Here is a 22,835-nt window from a genome sequence, read left to right as displayed (position 1 = left end):
GATTTGGATGGAGTTATTAATTTTTTATCTAAAAGAGTTTGAATTTCTTTCTTGCAGAATTCAAGATGCTCAGAATTCATTTGGATGGGTCTAGCTTTTGTAGGAATATTTTTTTCAGAGAAATCTTTTTCATATGGCAATGTGACAATATGCCTTTTTCTATCCCAAAAGGCATTTGGAATATCAGCACAAACTTTTGATTTAAAAATATTTTCTAAATTAAAAATTTTTTGTTGCAATTTTGATTGTTGTAATTGTTCTTCAATCCTTTGAAAAGAAATTTCTTCTTTTAAAGAAGAAATTTGAAATTCTTTTTGTTTTATTAAATTTATACTTTGTATTACTGAAGAATTTTGTAATAAATTAATATCTTTTTGTAACATGGGACTTAAAAAAGGAAATGATAATTGTTTCCCTAAAATTTTTGTATGAACACCTTTGTCATCAACCCAAAAAGGATAAATTTGTGTTAAAAAGGGAGTGCCTAATATTATTTCTTCCTTAATATCATTAATAATAATGAAAGTATTAGTAAAACTATAATTTTCATTTATGATCTTTCCTTTTGAAATTTTATATTTAATATCCATGGGTGAACTATTTGCACTATATAACCGAGTTTTTGTTTTTTCATAAAATTTAGTTGGGACTAATCCTTCCCTTAAGCAATTTTGATCCGCTCCACTATCAATTAAAGCAATATAGGTTTTTTGAAAATCTCCAATTTGAAAAGTAACTGGTGCATACCATTTTTGAAAATTAATTTTATTAATAACAGTGATAAAATCATCATCATCCCCATTAACTTTCTCTTTTCCCAAAGAAAGATTTTCTTTATAGATGGGGTTTTCTAAAATAGATAATTTTGTTTCAAGTTCGAAATCTTTGATTTCTAAATGCTTTAAACTATTTTTGATAGAAATGATGTCTTCTTTGATTTTATTTATTTCAAGTTGAAGATCTTTGACCGAAAGAGTTTGATTCTTAATAGGAATTAATTTAGAAGTCATTTCTTTGGAAGAGTATTTTTCTAATAATTTTGAAATATTGAAAGGTTCAATTTGAGGAATTGGAATACTTTCTTTGTTTTTAGAGGTAGAGGTTTCACCCAAAACCATAGTTTTGAGTTTCAAAAGGGTTTCTCTTTTGATCTCTTTATCTTGGATTTTGTCAACGAGATCAAAAAGAAATTCCACATTTTTCTCTTTATCTGTTAAAACATTAATGCATTTGATAGGAGAGGAAGAAATCGAAGATTCAGAATCAGAAGTTTGATCATTAATTTGTAAAATTTCGTCATCTTCCTTTTCTGAAGAAGAAGAAGAAGTAGACTCAGGGGTTTGTAATAATATTTTGGATATTTTATCTCCTAGCTCAGAGTCGTTAATAAATAATTCTTGAATCTTTTTCTTTGTGGTACAAGCATTTGCTTTATGTCCAGGTTTTCCACACGAATAACAAAAGATTTTGAAAGCTTTGTTTGATTTTCGGAAATTTCCGAAATTTTTCTTTCCTCGTTTCTTTCGATAATAAGAAGGATAAGAATTTTTATTTTTATCTTTTGAAAATTTAGAAAATTGTTTTTTAATTTTCTTTTTTGTAGAGGGAGCTCTAATAGCTTCCATACCAAATGCTTCACAGAAACATCCAATTTCTTTCCTAGATTGTTTCTTTTCAGAGGTATATTTGGCTTGGAGTTTGAGTTCTTCACATAAAGAAAGACCTTCCTTTTTAATGAAAGCGAAAAGTCCTCCATAAGTAGTATTATTAAGAGCTTGTTCTTTATCTGTATCATGTTCAGCTATTTTTCTAAAAATTCTTTGAGCAATTTATCTATAATAATATACCTGATAAAAATATTTTCAACACAATAATAAAGTTGTGCATTTAATGAACAATGAAGATATCGTTCATTCGTCAAAAACAATAAATGCAATTTAATAAATGCACAATTAATAAATGCACAATTAATCCTTGTTCATTCTTCATCGTTCATTCTTCATTTGATACCAATAGGGAGTACAGGATCGATAGAGAAAATAATTTAATAATTTTGTGGATATAAATCTTATTATATAATTGATAATAATAAGATAAGTAAAGAAAGTTAGATTTATTTGAGATAAGACTTAAACAAAAGAAAATTACAGGATGCTCTCATCTTAGAGCTAGACACTTTATTTATACACAAAGGAAGAGATAAGGTGCAATCTGCTCTTCCAATAAGAAATTAAAGAGAAATAGTACAAACATAATTATTAAAGTTACACTATAATACTGTAGAAGATGCTTTGAATTACTATTGAAGATGCTTTACTGTTGAAGATGCTTTGAATCACTGTTGGAGATGCTTTACTGTTGAAGATGCTTTGAATTACTGTTGGAGATGCTTTTGATTTCGTCATTGCTTACGTTTGTGCTTCCGGATGAATTAATTTGAGTTGTTGAACATTTGAATGATACTTTTGATTTCGTCATTGCTTACGTTTGTGCTTCCGGATGAATTAATTTGAGTTGTTGAACATTTGAATTGAACTTTTGTGAACTCAATATTAAAAGTCGTATGGATCTTGAGCAAATGGGCCACCAAATGTTGGATCATAAGACTCATTTGAAAACTCCGATAAAATCTCATCAGAGGATTCTTCTGATAATATTTTCTTTGCATATTGTGGATCTTCAAGAATCTTTTTGAGAATAGCTTTCTGGACTTTAGATAATGATTCTGAATTTGGACTTTCTACTTTGGGATTTTTATTGTGTTGAGGAGAGTTTGAATTTGATGTTGCTTTTGAGGGTGAAGGTTTGTTGGTGGTTGATGGAGATTGGTATTCCATTTTTATACCGGTTTGAAAAAAGGAGATAACATTTTTTGTTGAACAAATTTCTAAGGTAAATTTGTCCCACCATTTAATTTTGAATTCTCTTATTAATGAATATGGATATGGACGTGGAAGGTGTTGTTTGAGACAGTAACTCCAACATAGAATCCATGGAATTTTAAATTCTGCATGAAACATGACTGGAGTTTCATAAGCTTGATAATTTGAATTGGCAACAAAAGTTGTGAAACCCTCATTGCATTCTTTTGGATAAATTTGAGGAGTTGGTCCAAATAAATACCACCAATGATAAAACCACATAGGATATTTCTTTGGACAATATTTGTCAAATATAAAAAACCATGAATGATCAAATGGTCTGAATAAAAATGCTCTATACCAGGCCATTTTGTAATCATAGTATGAGTAATTTTGAGGGAAAAATCTTTTTGAAAAAATTCGTTCTGCATAAGGGTCTCCCCATTCTACAGACGAAATAATTTTCTTAAAAATACATTTTGAATAAATTATTTTTTCTGAAGAATCCTTGATATGTTGGATTTCAACAGAGTTTGAATCTACTAAAATAAATTCATAAAACCTTTGAGTTTTAAAACGATTTTCTGGTATCCATTCGCAACCTTTTGGAAAAGTTTTTTGATTGATGGAATTAATAATTTGTGGGCTTTGAGGAATTGTAAAATTAGTGAGATATACATTTTCTATTTCGGTTTTTGTAATGTATGCAGATTTGGTAAAGCTTTGTGTTGGTATTTTTGTAGTTGGTTCTTTTTGTTTTGAATTTGAAATAATATTTTGTGTAGTAGGCTCTTGAACAATTTGTGAATATGGAAGTGGGGGAAAATCATTTAGTTGAGTAAATTTGTTTGAAATGGATAGGGTAGTTTGAAGATTTTTGGAGGATGAAAATTTATTTTGTTCTGTTTTGTTTGGTTTTGGATCTGGTTCCATTTCGTAATCATCTGAACTCTGGAACCCTTTGAGTTTTTCTTGCTGATTCTTCTTCCTTGGCATTATGATGTCCCTGTAGAAATTCTCTAGTTAAGAAATCAGGGAGAGAGTTACTTTCGCCTCTTATATGCTCTATTTGAAAATCAAATACTGATAAAATTGCTTGCCATCTTGCAAAAATTTGTTTAGAAACAATGTTTTTGACATCCTTTTCTAGAACCTCTTTTGCAGATTTGCAGTCGATCCTTATCAAAAATTTTTTGTTGTAAAGATCATCTTGAAATTTTGAAACGCATAGTACTATAGATAAAATTTCCTTTTTAATGGTAGAATAATTTTTTTGAGGTCCGAGCCAGAGACCTGAATGAAATCTAACTAATTGTTCTTTTGTATCTATTCTTTGTTTTAATATGCCACCATATCCTATTTCTGATGCATCTGTTTCTACTATCATGAATGCAGATGGATCTGGAATGCCTAGACATGGAAGTGATTTGATTTTTTGTTTTAATTCAATAATAGTCTTAGTATGAATTTCTGACCAGGGAGGCGGATTTTTTTGAAGTCTTTGAAAGAGGGGCATGCAAATTTGTCTGAGCTTTGGGAAAAAATCTGATATATAATTTAGACATCCCAAAAATCTTTGTAACTGGGTTTTGTCTTTAATTTCGTTAGGGAATTTTTCTGCAAATTCTAAAGACCTTGTAATTGGCTTGATTGTTCCTTTATAAATGTCATGTCCCAAAAATCTAATTTTTGTTTGAAATAATTTCATTTTAGTGGCAGAAACTACTAAACCATTTTTTTCAACAGTGTTTAGAAATATATGTAAATGTTTGAAATGTTGATCAATATCATGAGAAAAAATTAAAACATCATCTATATAAACAATTATGAATGAAGAAAATTGATTGAAAATATCATTCATTATATGTTGAAATTCAGAAGGAGCATTTTTAAGTCCAAAAGGCATTACATTCCACTCATAATGTCCAAATGGTACCGTGAATGCAGTTTTATACCTATCTTCTTTAGCAATTTGTATTTGCCAGAAACCAGATTTCATATCAAATTTTGAAAATATTTTGGCTTTATATAAGCGATTAATTAAATCTCTTTTATTTGGGATTGGATATCTTATCCATTGAAGAACTTTGTTTAAAGGTTTGTAATTAATAACTAATCTAGGAACTCCTCTTTCTTTTTCTGCTGCATTCATAACATAAAATGCTGCACAGCTCCAAGGAGATTTGGATGGAGTTATTAATTTTTTATCTAAAAGAGTTTGAATTTCTTTCTTGCAGAATTCAAGATGCTCAGAATTCATTTGGATGGGTCTAGCTTTTGTAGGAATATTTTTTTCAGAGAAATCTTTTTCATATGGCAATGTGACAATATGCCTTTTTCTATCCCAAAAGGCATTTGGAATATCAGCACAAACTTTTGATTTTAAAATATTTTCTAAATTAAAAATTTTTTGTTGCAATTTTGATTGTTGTAATTGTTCTTCAATCCTTTGAAAAGAAATTTCTTCTTTTAAAGAAGAAATTTGAAATTCTTTTTGTTTTATTAAATTTATACTTTGTATTACTGAAGAATTTTGTAATAAATTAATATCTTTTTGTAACATGGGACTTAAAAAAGGAAATGATAATTGTTTCCCTAAAATTTTTGTATGAACACCTTTGTCATCAACCCAAAAAGGATAAATTTGTGTTAAAAAGGGAGTGCCTAATATTATTTCTTCCTTAATATCATTAATAATAATGAAAGTATTAGTAAAACTATAATTTTCATTTATGATCTTTCCTTTTGAAATTTTATATTTAATATCCATGGGTGAACTATTTGCACTATATAACCGAGTTTTTGTTTTTTCATAAAATTTAGTTGGGACTAATCCTTCCCTTAAGCAATTTTGATCCGCTCCACTATCAATTAAAGCAATATAGGTTTTTTGAAAATCTCCAATTTGAAAAGTAACTGGTGCATACCATTTTTGAAAATTAATTTTATTAATAACAGTGATAAAATCATCATCATCCCCATTAACTTTCTCTTTTCCCAAAGAAAGATTTTCTTTATAGATGGGGTTTTCTAAAATAGATAATTTTGTTTCAAGTTCGAAATCTTTGATTTCTAAATGCTTTAAACTATTTTTGATAGAAATGATGTCTTCTTTGATTTTATTTATTTCAAGTTGAAGATCTTTGACCGAAAGAGTTTGATTCTTAATAGGAATTAATTTAGAAGTCATTTCTTTGGAAGAGTATTTTTCTAATAATTTTGAAATATTGAAAGGTTCAATTTGAGGAATTGGAATACTTTCTTTGTTTTTAGAGGTAGAGGTTTCACCCAAAACCATAGTTTTGAGTTTCAAAAGGGTTTCTCTTTTGATCTCTTTATCTTGGATTTTGTCAACGAGATCAAAAAGAAATTCCACATTTTTCTCTTTATCTGTTAAAACATTAATGCATTTGATAGGAGAGGAAGAAATCGAAGATTCAGAATCAGAAGTTTGATCATTAATTTGTAAAATTTCGTCATCTTCCTTTTCTGAAGAAGAAGAAGAAGTAGACTCAGGGGTTTGTAATAATATTTTGGATATTTTATCTCCTAGCTCAGAGTCGTTAATAAATAATTCTTGAATCTTTTTCTTTGTGGTACAAGCATTTGCTTTATGTCCAGGTTTTCCACACGAATAACAAAAGATTTTGAAAGCTTTGTTTGATTTTCGGAAATTTCCGAAATTTTTCTTTCCTCGTTTCTTTCGATAATAAGAAGGATAAGAATTTTTATTTTTATCTTTTGAAAATTTAGAAAATTGTTTTTTAATTTTCTTTTTTGTAGAGGGAGCTCTAATAGCTTCCATACCAAATGCTTCACAGAAACATCCAATTTCTTTCCTAGATTGTTTCTTTTCAGAGGTATATTTGGCTTGGAGTTTGAGTTCTTCACATAAAGAAAGACCTTCCTTTTTAATGAAAGCGAAAAGTCCTCCATAAGTAGTATTATTAAGAGCTTGTTCTTTATCTGTATCATGTTCAGCTATTTTTCTAAAAATTCTTTGAGCAAATAATTTTGGTAGTCCTGATATAAATTTTTCTTTCCAAAAACTTTGATTGCAATCTTGTCTTTGTAAAACATAACTAAAGAAGGTATCTTTATACCATCTATAGTCACTTAAAGTTGGGCAACGTAAATTTTGTAAAATCGTTTCTCCAGAAGAAAGAGTTTGAGTAGGGTTACCGACAAAATGAAAGGCAATAACTATGATTAAGAAATCACAGCAGTCAGATTTTTGAAATACATTTCCTTGATCATCCATGATGTCAGTAACGTGATTCAAAATTTCTAATCTGTCTTGTAAAGTGAGAAGATTATCCCACCAGTTTTTTAATTGCCCAGTAAAACCTGATATAATAAAACCAAAAATTATTTGTTCATCCAAAGGTTTTGCCTTGTAAGCTACAATAGCCATTCCCATATTTTGAAGAGTATTAAGAATTTCATAATCAGATTTTCCATCTATGTTCCATTCATGGATCATATCTGGGGAAAAGGATTTGGAGGTAAATGTAGACCTTTCTTCATATTGAAGATCAACAGGAGTAGGCCTAGGATAATAGTTTTTTGTAGGGATATTCTTCCAAGATGATCGTATTTTATTAATTTGATGAGGATCATTATCAGATTCTTGAAATTGCTTTGCAACTTTTGAAATGATTAAAGACTCAGAATTTTCTTCATCAGAAGATATCTCTGAACTTTGATATTTACTCAAAACCTTAATATGACTTGGACTATCTGCTAATTTTTGTAAAGATTTTTGAATTTTATCTAACACTGCAGAATTAGAGTTAGAAGAAGTAAAACCATTTTTTGGAAACATTTGAGTCATAGGTATAGTTAATCCTGGTGGTTTGAAATGCGGTGCAGAAACCTTATTAGATCCTAATGATGCAATCGTATTAGGGGCTATGGATCTAGAGGTTTCTTTTTGTAAATTATCAACCTTATTTGAAAGTTGATCTACTTGTGTAGCAACGGTATGAAGGATTTGATTTGTAAAATTATTTTGATGATAAATTTTAATGATGTCTTCTACATTTGGAGTTTTATCTGTTTGATCTACTCTTCCTTCTTTAAAAGGACTAGCCTTTATTTCACGGTCATAATAGGGAAAAGTAATATTTTGTAATGGTGGATGAACTGAACTAATTGTTTGTCCATCCTTCAAAACCCAATTTTTTTGAAGTTTGGTTTGTACAAATATGTGATTTTGAGAATATGGATTAGCAATACCTTGTTTTTCACAAAACAATAAAAACCATGTAAAAAACGGGATATTAATTTGAATAGTATTCATATCTTTATACCATACATCTCTTATTGAGTCTTTAAAGGAGCGAGAAAAAGATCTAAACCAATCTCGATGTTCAGCATTGTGAGAGGAATTAAATTCATCTCTTAGATAGTTTTTATCTATTTCAAAATCTTTAGTAATTGTATTGATAGAGTCAAAATTTTGCATATCAGACATTGTGGGAGATGCAGGTCTAGATGAAGAGATTTGAGAAGTTTGAGAAGCATTTGCTTCATATTCAGGAATAGGAGATTTATATCTGACTTTGATTGGTTCAGAAATGACTGAAGTTGTTTTTTGAGGAAAAGAAAAAGATCTTCGTGGATAGTTGGAAGAAGAAGTACAAGGAGAACTAGATAATTCTCTCATAGACCCAAACCTTATAAGAACTTTATTTTCGTCTTCCTCAATGCATTCTATTTCTTGTCTTATGTTTCTAGGAGGCATTGGATTTGAGAATTGAAATGTCTCAGGAATAGAAATTTGATCCCATCTCAAGGTTTTTGCTGTAGAAACTATTGATTTAGTATTCTCAGCATGAACCTCTATAAAAATAGTTTCTTCTTTTGAAGAAGCCTCATGTATGAATTTTGGATTAACTGTGGAATTCATTAATCTAAAATAAACACGGAAAACAATTGCAAAATTTCTAGCAAACTCTTTAAATTTATTATTTAAAATTTGAATATCTAAAATTAATGAAGATAAGATTAATGGGTCTTGAAGATCTACTGTAAAGTTTGGAAAACAATTGAAATATATTGGGCCATTACAGATATTAGTTTGAATCATAGCCAAAACAGAATCTTTATAATTATTAAGTCGATCGTCTCTGAGAGCTAGGAAAATTGGACAATCAACTCCTTTATGAACTAATGGTTTTATTCCTATTTGAACAAGGCCAAAATGAATGAATCTAAATCTGTGTTTGAGATAAGCTTTAATGCTGGATTCTGAAAGTAAATGCATAGTTTCAGATTCTTTTTGAATGCTTCTAGTCTCTTCATGAGTTTTGATGCTAAATGCAGTCTTAAAATCAGTAATGCCTATATGATAAATTTTTGTAAGATTTTCTTTTGGAATTTCCCAATTTGAAAAGTTCTTTTCTATATGAACTTCACTACTTTGAATTATATTATTAGGTGATCCTAAACTAATAGCTTTCCTTAACCAGTTTGCCATTAATAAATTAAATGTTGCATAAACTAAATATGACTGAATTGAATGGGAACAGTGGGACCACCTAACCGAGAACACCAAGACTTAAAATGGCTTACCAACAACTTAATTAGGCTGACCAAGCACTTTACCAACACTCAATACAAATGCAATTTAATAAATGCACAATTAATCAATTTAATAACTTACTGGCTCTGATACCAATAGGGAGTACAGGATCGATAGAGAAAATAATTTAATAATTTTGTGGATATAAATCTTATTATATAATTGATAATAATAAGATAAGTAAAGAAAGTTAGATTTATTTGAGATAAGACTTAAACAAAAGAAAATTACAGGATGCTCTCATCTTAGAGCTAGACACTTTATTTATACACAAAGGAAGAGATAAGGTGCAATCTGCTCTTCCAATAAGAAATTAAAGAGAAATAGTACAAACATAATTATTAAAGTTACACTATAATACTGTAGAAGATGCTTTGAATTACTATTGAAGATGCTTTACTGTTGAAGATGCTTTGAATCACTGTTGGAGATGCTTTACTGTTGAAGATGCTTTGAATTACTGTTGGAGATGCTTTTGATTTCGTCATTGCTTACGTTTGTGCTTCCGGATGAATTAATTTGAGTTGTTGAACATTTGAATGATACTTTTGATTTCGTCATTGCTTACGTTTGTGCTTCCGGATGAATTAATTTGAGTTGTTGAACATTTGAATTGAACTTTTGTGAACTCAATATTAAAAGTCGTATGGATCTTGAGCAAATGGGCCACCAAATGTTGGATCATAAGACTCATTTGAAAACTCCGATAAAATCTCATCAGAGGATTCTTCTGATAATATTTTCTTTGCATATTGTGGATCTTCAAGAATCTTTTTGAGAATAGCTTTCTGGACTTTAGATAATGATTCTGAATTTGGACTTTCTACTTTGGGATTTTTATTGTGTTGAGGAGAGTTTGAATTTGATGTTGCTTTTGAGGGTGAAGGTTTGTTGGTGGTTGATGGAGATTGGTATTCCATTTTTATACCGGTTTGAAAAAAGGAGATAACATTTTTTGTTGAACAAATTTCTAAGGTAAATTTGTCCCACCATTTAATTTTGAATTCTCTTATTAATGAATATGGATATGGACGTGGAAGGTGTTGTTTGAGACAGTAACTCCAACATAGAATCCATGGAATTTTAAATTCTGCATGAAACATGACTGGAGTTTCATAAGCTTGATAATTTGAATTGGCAACAAAAGTTGTGAAACCCTCATTGCATTCTTTTGGATAAATTTGAGGAGTTGGTCCAAATAAATACCACCAATGATAAAACCACATAGGATATTTCTTTGGACAATATTTGTCAAATATAAAAAACCATGAATGATCAAATGGTCTGAATAAAAATGCTCTATACCAGGCCATTTTGTAATCATAGTATGAGTAATTTTGAGGGAAAAATCTTTTTGAAAAAATTCGTTCTGCATAAGGGTCTCCCCATTCTACAGACGAAATAATTTTCTTAAAAATACATTTTGAATAAATTATTTTTTCTGAAGAATCCTTGATATGTTGGATTTCAACAGAGTTTGAATCTACTAAAATAAATTCATAAAACCTTTGAGTTTTAAAACGATTTTCTGGTATCCATTCGCAACCTTTTGGAAAAGTTTTTTGATTGATGGAATTAATAATTTGTGGGCTTTGAGGAATTGTAAAATTAGTGAGATATACATTTTCTATTTCGGTTTTTGTAATGTATGCAGATTTGGTAAAGCTTTGTGTTGGTATTTTTGTAGTTGGTTCTTTTTGTTTTGAATTTGAAATAATATTTTGTGTAGTAGGCTCTTGAACAATTTGTGAATATGGAAGTGGGGGAAAATCATTTAGTTGAGTAAATTTGTTTGAAATGGATAGGGTAGTTTGAAGATTTTTGGAGGATGAAAATTTATTTTGTTCTGTTTTGTTTGGTTTTGGATCTGGTTCCATTTCGTAATCATCTGAACTCTGGAACCCTTTGAGTTTTTCTTGCTGATTCTTCTTCCTTGGCATTATGATGTCCCTGTAGAAATTCTCTAGTTAAGAAATCAGGGAGAGAGTTACTTTCGCCTCTTATATGCTCTATTTGAAAATCAAATACTGATAAAATTGCTTGCCATCTTGCAAAAATTTGTTTAGAAACAATGTTTTTGACATCCTTTTCTAGAACCTCTTTTGCAGATTTGCAGTCGATCCTTATCAAAAATTTTTTGTTGTAAAGATCATCTTGAAATTTTGAAACGCATAGTACTATAGATAAAATTTCCTTTTTAATGGTAGAATAATTTTTTTGAGGTCCGAGCCAGAGACCTGAATGAAATCTAACTAATTGTTCTTTTGTATCTATTCTTTGTTTTAATATGCCACCATATCCTATTTCTGATGCATCTGTTTCTACTATCATGAATGCAGATAGATCTGGAATGCCTAGACATGGAAGTGATTTGATTTTTTGTTTTAATTCAATAATAGTCTTAGTATGAATTTCTGACCAGGGAGGCGGATTTTTTTGAAGTCTTTGAAAGAGGGGCATGCAAATTTGTCTGAGCTTTGGGAAAAAATCTGATATATAATTTAGACATCCCAAAAATCTTTGTAACTGGGTTTTGTCTTTAATTTCGTTAGGGAATTTTTCTGCAAATTCTAAAGACCTTGTAATTGGCTTGATTGTTCCTTTATAAATGTCATGTCCCAAAAATCTAATTTTTGTTTGAAATAATTTCATTTTAGTGGCAGAAACTACTAAACCATTTTTTTCAACAGTGTTTAGAAATATATGTAAATGTTTGAAATGTTGATCAATATCATGAGAAAAAATTAAAACATCATCTATATAAACAATTATGAATGAAGAAAATTGATTGAAAATATCATTCATTATATGTTGAAATTCAGAAGGAGCATTTTTAAGTCCAAAAGGCATTACATTCCACTCATAATGTCCAAATGGTACCGTGAATGCAGTTTTATACCTATCTTCTTTAGCAATTTGTATTTGCCAGAAACCAGATTTCATATCAAATTTTGAAAATATTTTGGCTTTATATAAGCGATTAATTAAATCTCTTTTATTTGGGATTGGATATCTTATCCATTGAAGAACTTTGTTTAAAGGTTTGTAATTAATAACTAATCTAGGAACTCCTCTTTCTTTTTCTGCTGCATTCATAACATAAAATGCTGCACAGCTCCAAGGAGATTTGGATGGAGTTATTAATTTTTTATCTAAAAGAGTTTGAATTTCTTTCTTGCAGAATTCAAGATGCTCAGAATTCATTTGGATGGGTCTAGCTTTTGTAGGAATATTTTTTTCAGAGAAATCTTTTTCATATGGCAATGTGACAATATGCCTTTTTCTATCCCAAAAGGCATTTGGAATATCAGCACAAACTTTTGATTTTAAAATATTTTCTAAATTAAAAATTTTTTGTTGCAATTTTGATTGTTGTAATTGTTCTTCAATCCTTTGAAAAGAAATTTCTTCTTTTAAAGAAGAAATTTGAAATTCTTTTTGTTTTATTAAATTTATACTTTGTATTACTGAAGAATTTTGTAATAAATTAATATCTTTTTGTAACATGGGACTTAAAAAAGGAAATGATAATTGTTTCCCTAAAATTTTTGTATGAACACCTTTGTCATCAACCCAAAAAGGATAAATTTGTGTTAAAAAGGGAGTGCCTAATATTATTTCTTCCTTAATATCATTAATAATAATGAAAGTATTAGTAAAACTATAATTTTCATTTATGATCTTTCCTTTTGAAATTTTATATTTAATATCCATGGGTGAACTATTTGCACTATATAACCGAGTTTTTGTTTTTTCATAAAATTTAGTTGGGACTAATCCTTCCCTTAAGCAATTTTGATCCGCTCCACTATCAATTAAAGCAATATAGGTTTTTTGAAAATCTCCAATTTGAAAAGTAACTGGTGCATACCATTTTTGAAAATTAATTTTATTAATAACAGTGATAAAATCATCATCATCCCCATTAACTTTCTCTTTTCCCAAAGAAAGATTTTCTTTATAGATGGGGTTTTCTAAAATAGATAATTTTGTTTCAAGTTCGAAATCTTTGATTTCTAAATGCTTTAAACTATTTTTGATAGAAATGATGTCTTCTTTGATTTTATTTATTTCAAGTTGAAGATCTTTGACCGAAAGAGTTTGATTCTTAATAGGAATTAATTTAGAAGTCATTTCTTTGGAAGAGTATTTTTCTAATAATTTTGAAATATTGAAAGGTTCAATTTGAGGAATTGGAATACTTTCTTTGTTTTTAGAGGTAGAGGTTTCACCCAAAACCATAGTTTTGAGTTTCAAAAGGGTTTCTCTTTTGATCTCTTTATCTTGGATTTTGTCAACGAGATCAAAAAGAAATTCCACATTTTTCTCTTTATCTGTTAAAACATTAATGCATTTGATAGGAGAGGAAGAAATCGAAGATTCAGAATCAGAAGTTTGATCATTAATTTGTAAAATTTCGTCATCTTCCTTTTCTGAAGAAGAAGAAGAAGTAGACTCAGGGGTTTGTAATAATATTTTGGATATTTTATCTCCTAGCTCAGAGTCGTTAATAAATAATTCTTGAATCTTTTTCTTTGTGGTACAAGCATTTGCTTTATGTCCAGGTTTTCCACACGAATAACAAAAGATTTTGAAAGCTTTGTTTGATTTTCGGAAATTTCCGAAATTTTTCTTTCCTCGTTTCTTTCGATAATAAGAAGGATAAGAATTTTTATTTTTATCTTTTGAAAATTTAGAAAATTTTTTTTTAATTTTCTTTTTTGTAGAGGGAGCTCTAATAGCTTCCATACCAAATGCTTCACAGAAACATCCAATTTCTCTCCTAGATTGTTTCTTTTCAGAGGTATATTTGGCTTGGAGTTTGAGTTCTTCACATAAAGAAAGACCTTCCTTTTTAATGAAAGCGAAAAGTCCTCCATAAGTAGTATTATTAAGAGCTTGTTCTTTATCTGTATCATGTTCAGCTATTTTTCTAAAAATTCTTTGAGCAAATAATTTTGGTAGTCCTGATATAAATTTTTCTTTCCAAAAACTTTGATTGCAATCTTGTCTTTGTAAAACATAACTAAAGAAGGTATCTTTATACCATCTATAGTCACTTAAAGTTGGGCAACGTAAATTTTGTAAAATCGTTTCTCCAGAAGAAAGAGTTTGAGTAGGGTTACCGACAAAATGAAAGGCAATAACTATGATTAAGAAATCACAGCAGTCAGATTTTTGAAATACATTTCCTTGATCATCCATGATGTCAGTAACGTGATTCAAAATTTCTAATCTGTCTTGTAAAGTGAGAAGATTATCCCACCAGTTTTTTAATTGCCCAGTAAAACCTGATATAATAAAACCAAAAATTATTTGTTCATCCAAAGGTTTTGCCTTGTAAGCTACAATAGCCATTCCCATATTTTGAAGAGTATTAAGAATTTCATAATCAGATTTTCCATCTATGTTCCATTCATGGATCATATCTGGGGAAAAGGATTTGGAGGTAAATGTAGACCTTTCTTCATATTGAAGATCAACAGGAGTAGGCCTAGGATAATAGTTTTTTGTAGGGATATTCTTCCAAGATGATCGTATTTTATTAATTTGATGAGGATCATTATCAGATTCTTGAAATTGCTTTGCAACTTTTGAAATGATTAAAGACTCAGAATTTTCTTCATCAGAAGATATCTCTGAACTTTGATATTTACTCAAAACCTTAATATGACTTGGACTATCTGCTAATTTTTGTAAAGATTTTTGAATTTTATCTAACACTGCAGAATTAGAGTTAGAAGAAGTAAAACCATTTTTTGGAAACATTTGAGTCATAGGTATAGTTAATCCTGGTGGTTTGAAATGCGGTGCAGAAACCTTATTAGATCCTAATGATGCAATCGTATTAGGGGCTATGGATCTAGAGGTTTCTTTTTGTAAATTATCAACCTTATTTGAAAGTTGATCTACTTGTGTAGCAACGGTATGAAGGATTTGATTTGTAAAATTATTTTGATGATAAATTTTAATGATGTCTTCTACATTTGGAGTTTTATCTGTTTGATCTACTCTTCCTTCTTTAAAAGGACTAGCCTTTATTTCACGGTCATAATAGGGAAAAGTAATATTTTGTAATGGTGGATGAACTGAACTAAGTGTTTGTCCATCCTTCAAAACCCAATTTTTTTGAAGTTTGGTTTGTACAAATATGTGATTTTGAGAATATGGATTAGCAATACCTTGTTTTTCACAAAACAATAAAAACCATGTAAAAAACGGGATATTAATTTGAATAGTATTCATATCTTTATACCATACATCTCTTATTGAGTCTTTAAAGGAGCGAGAAAAAGATCTAAACCAATCTCGATGTTCAGCATTGTGAGAGGAATTAAATTCATCTCTTAGATAGTTTTTATCTATTTCAAAATCTTTAGTAATTGTATTGATAGAGTCAAAATTTTGCATATCAGACATTGTGGGAGATGCAGGTCTAGATGAAGAGATTTGAGAAGTTTGAGAAGCATTTGCTTCATATTCAGGAATAGGAGATTTATATCTGACTTTGATTGGTTCAGAAATGACTGAAGTTGTTTTTTGAGGAAAAGAAAAAGATCTTCGTGGATAGTTGGAAGAAGAAGTACAAGGAGAACTAGATAATTCTCTCATAGACCCAAACCTTATAAGAACTTTATTTTCGTCTTCCTCAATGCATTCTATTTCTTGTCTTATGTTTCTAGGAGGCATTGGATTTGAGAATTGAAATGTCTCAGGAATAGAAATTTGATCCCATCTCAAGGTTTTTGCTGTAGAAACTATTGATTTAGTATTCTCAGCATGAACCTCTATAAAAATAGTTTCTTCTTTTGAAGAAGCCTCATGTATGAATTTTGGATTAACTGTGGAATTCATTAATCTAAAATAAACACGGAAAACAATTGCAAAATTTCTAGCAAACTCTTTAAATTTATTATTTAAAATTTGAATATCTAAAATTAATGAAGATAAGATTAATGGGTCTTGAAGATCTACTGTAAAGTTTGGAAAACAATTGAAATATATTGGGCCATTACAGATATTAGTTTGAATCATAGCCAAAACAGAATCTTTATAATTATTAAGTCGATCGTCTCTGAGAGCTAGGAAAATTGGACAATCAACTCCTTTATGAACTAATGGTTTTATTCCTATTTGAACAAGGCCAAAATGAATGAATCTAAATCTGTGTTTGAGATAAGCTTTAATGCTGGATTCTGAAAGTAAATGCATAGTTTCAGATTCTTTTTGAATGCTTCTAGTCTCTTCATGAGTTTTGATGCTAAATGCAGTCTTAAAATCAGTAATGCCTATATGATAAATTTTTGTAAGATTTTCTTTTGGAATTTCCCAATTTGAAAAGTTCTTTTCTATATGAACTTCACTACTTTGAATTATATTATTAGGTGATCCTAAACTAATAGCTTTCCTTAACCAGTTTGCCATTAATAAATTAAATGTTGCATAAACTAAATATGACTGAATTGAATGGGAACAGTGGGACCACCTAACCGAGAACACCAAGACTTAAAATGGCTTACCAACAACTTAATTAGGCTGACCAAGCACTTTACCAACACTCAATACAAATGCAATTTAATAAATGCACAATTAATCAATTTAATAACTTACTGGCTCTGATACCAATAGGGAGTACAGGATCGATAGAGAAAATAATTTAATAATTTTGTGGATATAAATCTTATTATATAATTGATAATAATAAGATAAGTAAAGAAAGTTAGATTTATTTGAGATAAGACTTAAACAAAAGAAAATTACAGGATGCTCTCATCTTAGAGCTAGACACTTTATTTATACACAAAGGAAGAGATAAGGTGCAATCTGCTCTTCCAATAAGAAATTAAAGAGAAATAGTACAAACATAATTATTAAAGTTACACTATAATACTGTAGAAGATGCTTTGAATTACTATTGAAGATGCTTTACTGTTGAAGATGCTTTGAATCACTGTTGGAGATGCTTTACTGTTGAAGATGCTTTGAATTACTGTTGGAGATGCTTTTGATTTCGTCATTGCTTACGTTTGTGCTTCCGGATGAATTAATTTGAGTTGTTGAACATTTGAATGATACTTTTGATTTCGTCATTGCTTACGTTTGTGCTTTCGGATGAATTAATTTGAGTTGTTGAACATTTGAATTGAACTTTTGTGAACTCAATATTAAAAGTCGTATGGATCTTGAGCAAATGGGCCACCAAATGTTGGATCATAAGACTCATTTGAAAACTCCGATAAAATCTCATCAGAGGATTCTTCTGATAATATTTTCTTTGCATATTGTGGATCTTCAAGAATCTTTTTGAGAATAGCTTTCTGGACTTTAGATAATGATTCTGAATTTGGACTTTCTACTTTGGGATTTTTATTGTGTTGAGGAGAGTTTGAATTTGATGTTGCTTTTGAGGGTGAAGGTTTGTTGGTGGTTGATGGAGATTGGTATTCCATTTTTATACCGGTTTGAAAAAAGGAGATAACATTTTTTGTTGAACAAATTTCTAAGGTAAATTTGTCCCACCATTTAATTTTGAATTCTCTTATTAATGAATATGGATATGGACGTGGAAGGTGTTGTTTGAAACAGTAACTCCAACATAGAATCCATGGAATTTTAAATTCTGCATGAAACATGACTGGAGTTTCATAAGCTTGATAATTTGAATTGGCAACAAAAGTTGTGAAACCCTCATTGCATTCTTTTGGATAAATTTGAGGAGTTGGTCCAAATAAATACCACCAATGATAAAACCACATAGGATATTTCTTTGGACAATATTTGTCAAATATAAAAAACCATGAATGATCAAATGGTCTGAATAAAAATGCTCTATACCAGGCCATTTTGTAATCATAGTATGAGTAATTTTGAGGGAAAAATCTTTTTGAAAAAATTCGTTCTGCATAAGGGTCTCCCCATTCTACAGACGAAATAATTTTCTTAAAAATACATTTTGAATAAATTATTTTTTCTGAAGAATCCTTGATATGTTGGATTTCAACAGAGTTTGAATCTACTAAAATAAATTCATAAAACCTTTGAGTTTTAAAACGATTTTCTGGTATCCATTCGCAACCTTTTGGAAAAGTTTTTTGATTGATGGAATTAATAATTTGTGGGCTTTGAGGAATTGTAAAATTAGTGAGATATACATTTTCTATTTCGGTTTTTGTAATGTATGCAGATTTGGTAAAGCTTTGTGTTGGTATTTTTGTAGTTGGTTCTTTTTGTTTTGAATTTGAAATAATATTTTGTGTAGTAGGCTCTTGAACAATTTGTGAATATGGAAGTGGGGGAAAATCATTTAGTTGAGTAAATTTGTTTGAAATGGATAGGGTAGTTTGAAGATTTTTGGAGGATGAAAATTTATTTTGTTCTGTTTTGTTTGGTTTTGGATCTGGTTCCATTTCGTAATCATCTGAACTCTGGAACCCTTTGAGTTTTTCTTGCTGATTCTTCTTCCTTGGCATTATGATGTCCCTGTAGAAATTCTCTAGTTAAGAAATCAGGGAGAGAGTTACTTTCGCCTCTTATATGCTCTATTTGAAAATCAAATACTGATAAAATTGCTTGCCATCTTGCAAAAATTTGTTTAGAAACAATGTTTTTGACATCCTTTTCTAGAACCTCTTTTGCAGATTTGCAGTCGATCCTTATCAAAAATTTTTTGTTGTAAAGATCATCTTGAAATTTTGAAACGCATAGTACTATAGATAAAATTTCCTTTTTAATGGTAGAATAATTTTTTTGAGGTCCGAGCCAGAGACCTGAATGAAATCTAACTAATTGTTCTTTTGTATCTATTCTTTGTTTTAATATGCCACCATATCCTATTTCTGATGCATCTGTTTCTACTATCATGAATGCAGATGGATCTGGAATGCCTAGACATGGAAGTGATTTGATTTTTTGTTTTAATTCAATAATAGTCTTAGTATGAATTTCTGACCAGGGAGGCGGATTTTTTTGAAGTCTTTGAAAGAGGGGCATGCAAATTTGTCTGAGCTTTGGGAAAAAATCTGATATATAATTTAGACATCCCAAAAATCTTTGTAACTGGGTTTTGTCTTTAATTTCGTTAGGGAATTTTTCTGCAAATTCTAAAGACCTTGTAATTGGCTTGATTGTTCCTTTATAAATGTCATGTCCCAAAAATCTAATTTTTGTTTGAAATAATTTCATTTTAGTGGCAGAAACTACTAAACCATTTTTTTCAACAGTGTTTAGAAATATATGTAAATGTTTGAAATGTTGATCAATATCATGAGAAAAAATTAAAACATCATCTATATAAACAATTATGAATGAAGAAAATTGATTGAAAATATCATTCATTATATGTTGAAATTCAGAAGGAGCATTTTTAAGTCCAAAAGGCATTACATTCCACTCATAATGTCCAAATGGTACCGTGAATGCAGTTTTATACCTATCTTCTTTAGCAATTTGTATTTGCCAGAAACCAGATTTCATATCAAATTTTGAAAATATTTTGGCTTTATATAAGCGATTAATTAAATCTCTTTTATTTGGGATTGGATATCTTATCCATTGAAGAACTTTGTTTAAAGGTTTGTAATTAATAACTAATCTAGGAACTCCTCTTTCTTTTTCTGCTGCATTCATAACATAAAATGCTGCACAGCTCCAAGGAGATTTGGATGGAGTTATTAATTTTTTATCTAAAAGAGTTTGAATTTCTTTCTTGCAGAATTCAAGATGCTCAGAATTCATTTGGATGGGTCTAGCTTTTGTAGGAATATTTTTTTCAGAGAAATCTTTTTCATATGGCAATGTGACAATATGCCTTTTTCTATCCCAAAAGGCATTTGGAATATCAGCACAAACTTTTGATTTTAAAATATTTTCTAAATTAAAAATTTTTTGTTGCAATTTTGATTGTTGTAATTGTTCTTCAATCCTTTGAAAAGAAATTTCTTCTTTTAAAGAAGAAATTTGAAATTCTTTTTGTTTTATTAAATTTATACTTTGTATTACTGAAGAATTTTGTAATAAATTAATATCTTTTTGTAACATGGGACTTAAAAAAGGAAATGATAATTGTTTCCCTAAAATTTTTGTATGAACACCTTTGTCATCAACCCAAAAAGGATAAATTTGTGTTAAAAAGGGAGTGCCTAATATTATTTCTTCCTTAATATCATTAATAATAATGAAAGTATTAGTAAAACTATAATTTTCATTTATGATCTTTCCTTTTGAAATTTTATATTTAATATCCATGGGTGAACTATTTGCACTATATAACCGAGTTTTTGTTTTTTCATAAAATTTAGTTGGGACTAATCCTTCCCTTAAGCAATTTTGATCCGCTCCACTATCAATTAAAGCAATATAGGTTTTTTGAAAATCTCCAATTTGAAAAGTAACTGGTGCATACCATTTTTGAAAATTAATTTTATTAATAACAGTGATAAAATCATCATCATCCCCATTAACTTTCTCTTTTCCCAAAGAAAGATTTTCTTTATAGATGGGGTTTTCTAAAATAGATAATTTTGTTTCAAGTTCGAAATCTTTGATTTCTAAATGCTTTAAACTATTTTTGATAGAAATGATGTCTTCTTTGATTTTATTTATTTCAAGTTGAAGATCTTTGACCGAAAGAGTTTGATTCTTAATAGGAATTAATTTAGAAGTCATTTCTTTGGAAGAGTATTTTTCTAATAATTTTGAAATATTGAAAGGTTCAATTTGAGGAATTGGAATACTTTCTTTGTTTTTAGAGGTAGAGGTTTCACCCAAAACCATAGTTTTGAGTTTCAAAAGGGTTTCTCTTTTGATCTCTTTATCTTGGATTTTGTCAACGAGATCAAAAAGAAATTCCACATTTTTCTCTTTATCTGTTAAAACATTAATGCATTTGATAGGAGAGGAAGAAATCGAAGATTCAGAATCAGAAGTTTGATCATTAATTTGTAAAATTTCGTCATCTTCCTTTTCTGAAGAAGAAGAAGAAGTAGACTCAGGGGTTTGTAATAATATTTTGGATATTTTATCTCCTAGCTCAGAGTCGTTAATAAATAATTCTTGAATCTTTTTCTTTGTGGTACAAGCATTTGCTTTATGTCCAGGTTTTCCACACGAATAACAAAAGATTTTGAAAGCTTTGTTTGATTTTCGGAAATTTCCGAAATTTTTCTTTCCTCGTTTCTTTCGATAATAAGAAGGATAAGAATTTTTATTTTTATCTTTTGAAAATTTAGAAAATTGTTTTTTAATTTTCTTTTTTGTAGAGGGAGCTCTAATAGCTTCCATACCAAATGCTTCACAGAAACATCCAATTTCTCTCCTAGATTGTTTCTTTTCAGAGGTATATTTGGCTTGGAGTTTGAGTTCTTCACATAAAGAAAGACCTTCCTTTTTAATGAAAGCGAAAAGTCCTCCATAAGTAGTATTATTAAGAGCTTGTTCTTTATCTGTATCATGTTCAGCTATTTTTCTAAAAATTCTTTGAGCAAATAATTTTGGTAGTCCTGATATAAATTTTTCTTTCCAAAAACTTTGATTGCAATCTTGTCTTTGTAAAACATAACTAAAGAAGGTATCTTTATACCATCTATAGTCACTTAAAGTTGGGCAACGTAAATTTTGTAAAATCGTTTCTCCAGAAGAAAGAGTTTGAGTAGGGTTACCGACAAAATGAAAGGCAATAACTATGATTAAGAAATCACAGCAGTCAGATTTTTGAAATACATTTCCTTGATCATCCATGATGTCAGTAACGTGATTCAAAATTTCTAATCTGTCTTGTAAAGTGAGAAGATTATCCCACCAGTTTTTTAATTGCCCAGTAAAACCTGATATAATAAAACCAAAAATTATTTGTTCATCCAAAGGTTTTGCCTTGTAAGCTACAATAGCCATTCCCATATTTTGAAGAGTATTAAGAATTTCATAATCAGATTTTCCATCTATGTTCCATTCATGGATCATATCTGGGGAAAAGGATTTGGAGGTAAATGTAGACCTTTCTTCATATTGAAGATCAACAGGAGTAGGCCTAGGATAATAGTTTTTTGTAGGGATATTCTTCCAAGATGATCGTATTTTATTAATTTGATGAGGATCATTATCAGATTCTTGAAATTGCTTTGCAACTTTTGAAATGATTAAAGACTCAGAATTTTCTTCATCAGAAGATATCTCTGAACTTTGATATTTACTCAAAACCTTAATATGACTTGGACTATCTGCTAATTTTTGTAAAGATTTTTGAATTTTATCTAACACTGCAGAATTAGAGTTAGAAGAAGTAAAACCATTTTTTGGAAACATTTGAGTCATAGGTATAGTTAATCCTGGTGGTTTGAAATGCGGTGCAGAAACCTTATTAGATCCTAATGATGCAATCGTATTAGGGGCTA

The sequence above is a fragment of the Amaranthus tricolor genome, chromosome 17 (assembly GCF_026212465.1).
Source record: "Amaranthus tricolor cultivar Red isolate AtriRed21 chromosome 17, ASM2621246v1, whole genome shotgun sequence".
Classification (NCBI taxonomy): Eukaryota; Viridiplantae; Streptophyta; class Magnoliopsida; order Caryophyllales; family Amaranthaceae; genus Amaranthus; species Amaranthus tricolor.
The sequence above is the reverse complement of the archived record's forward strand: the minus strand, read 5'-3'. Positions refer to the sequence as shown.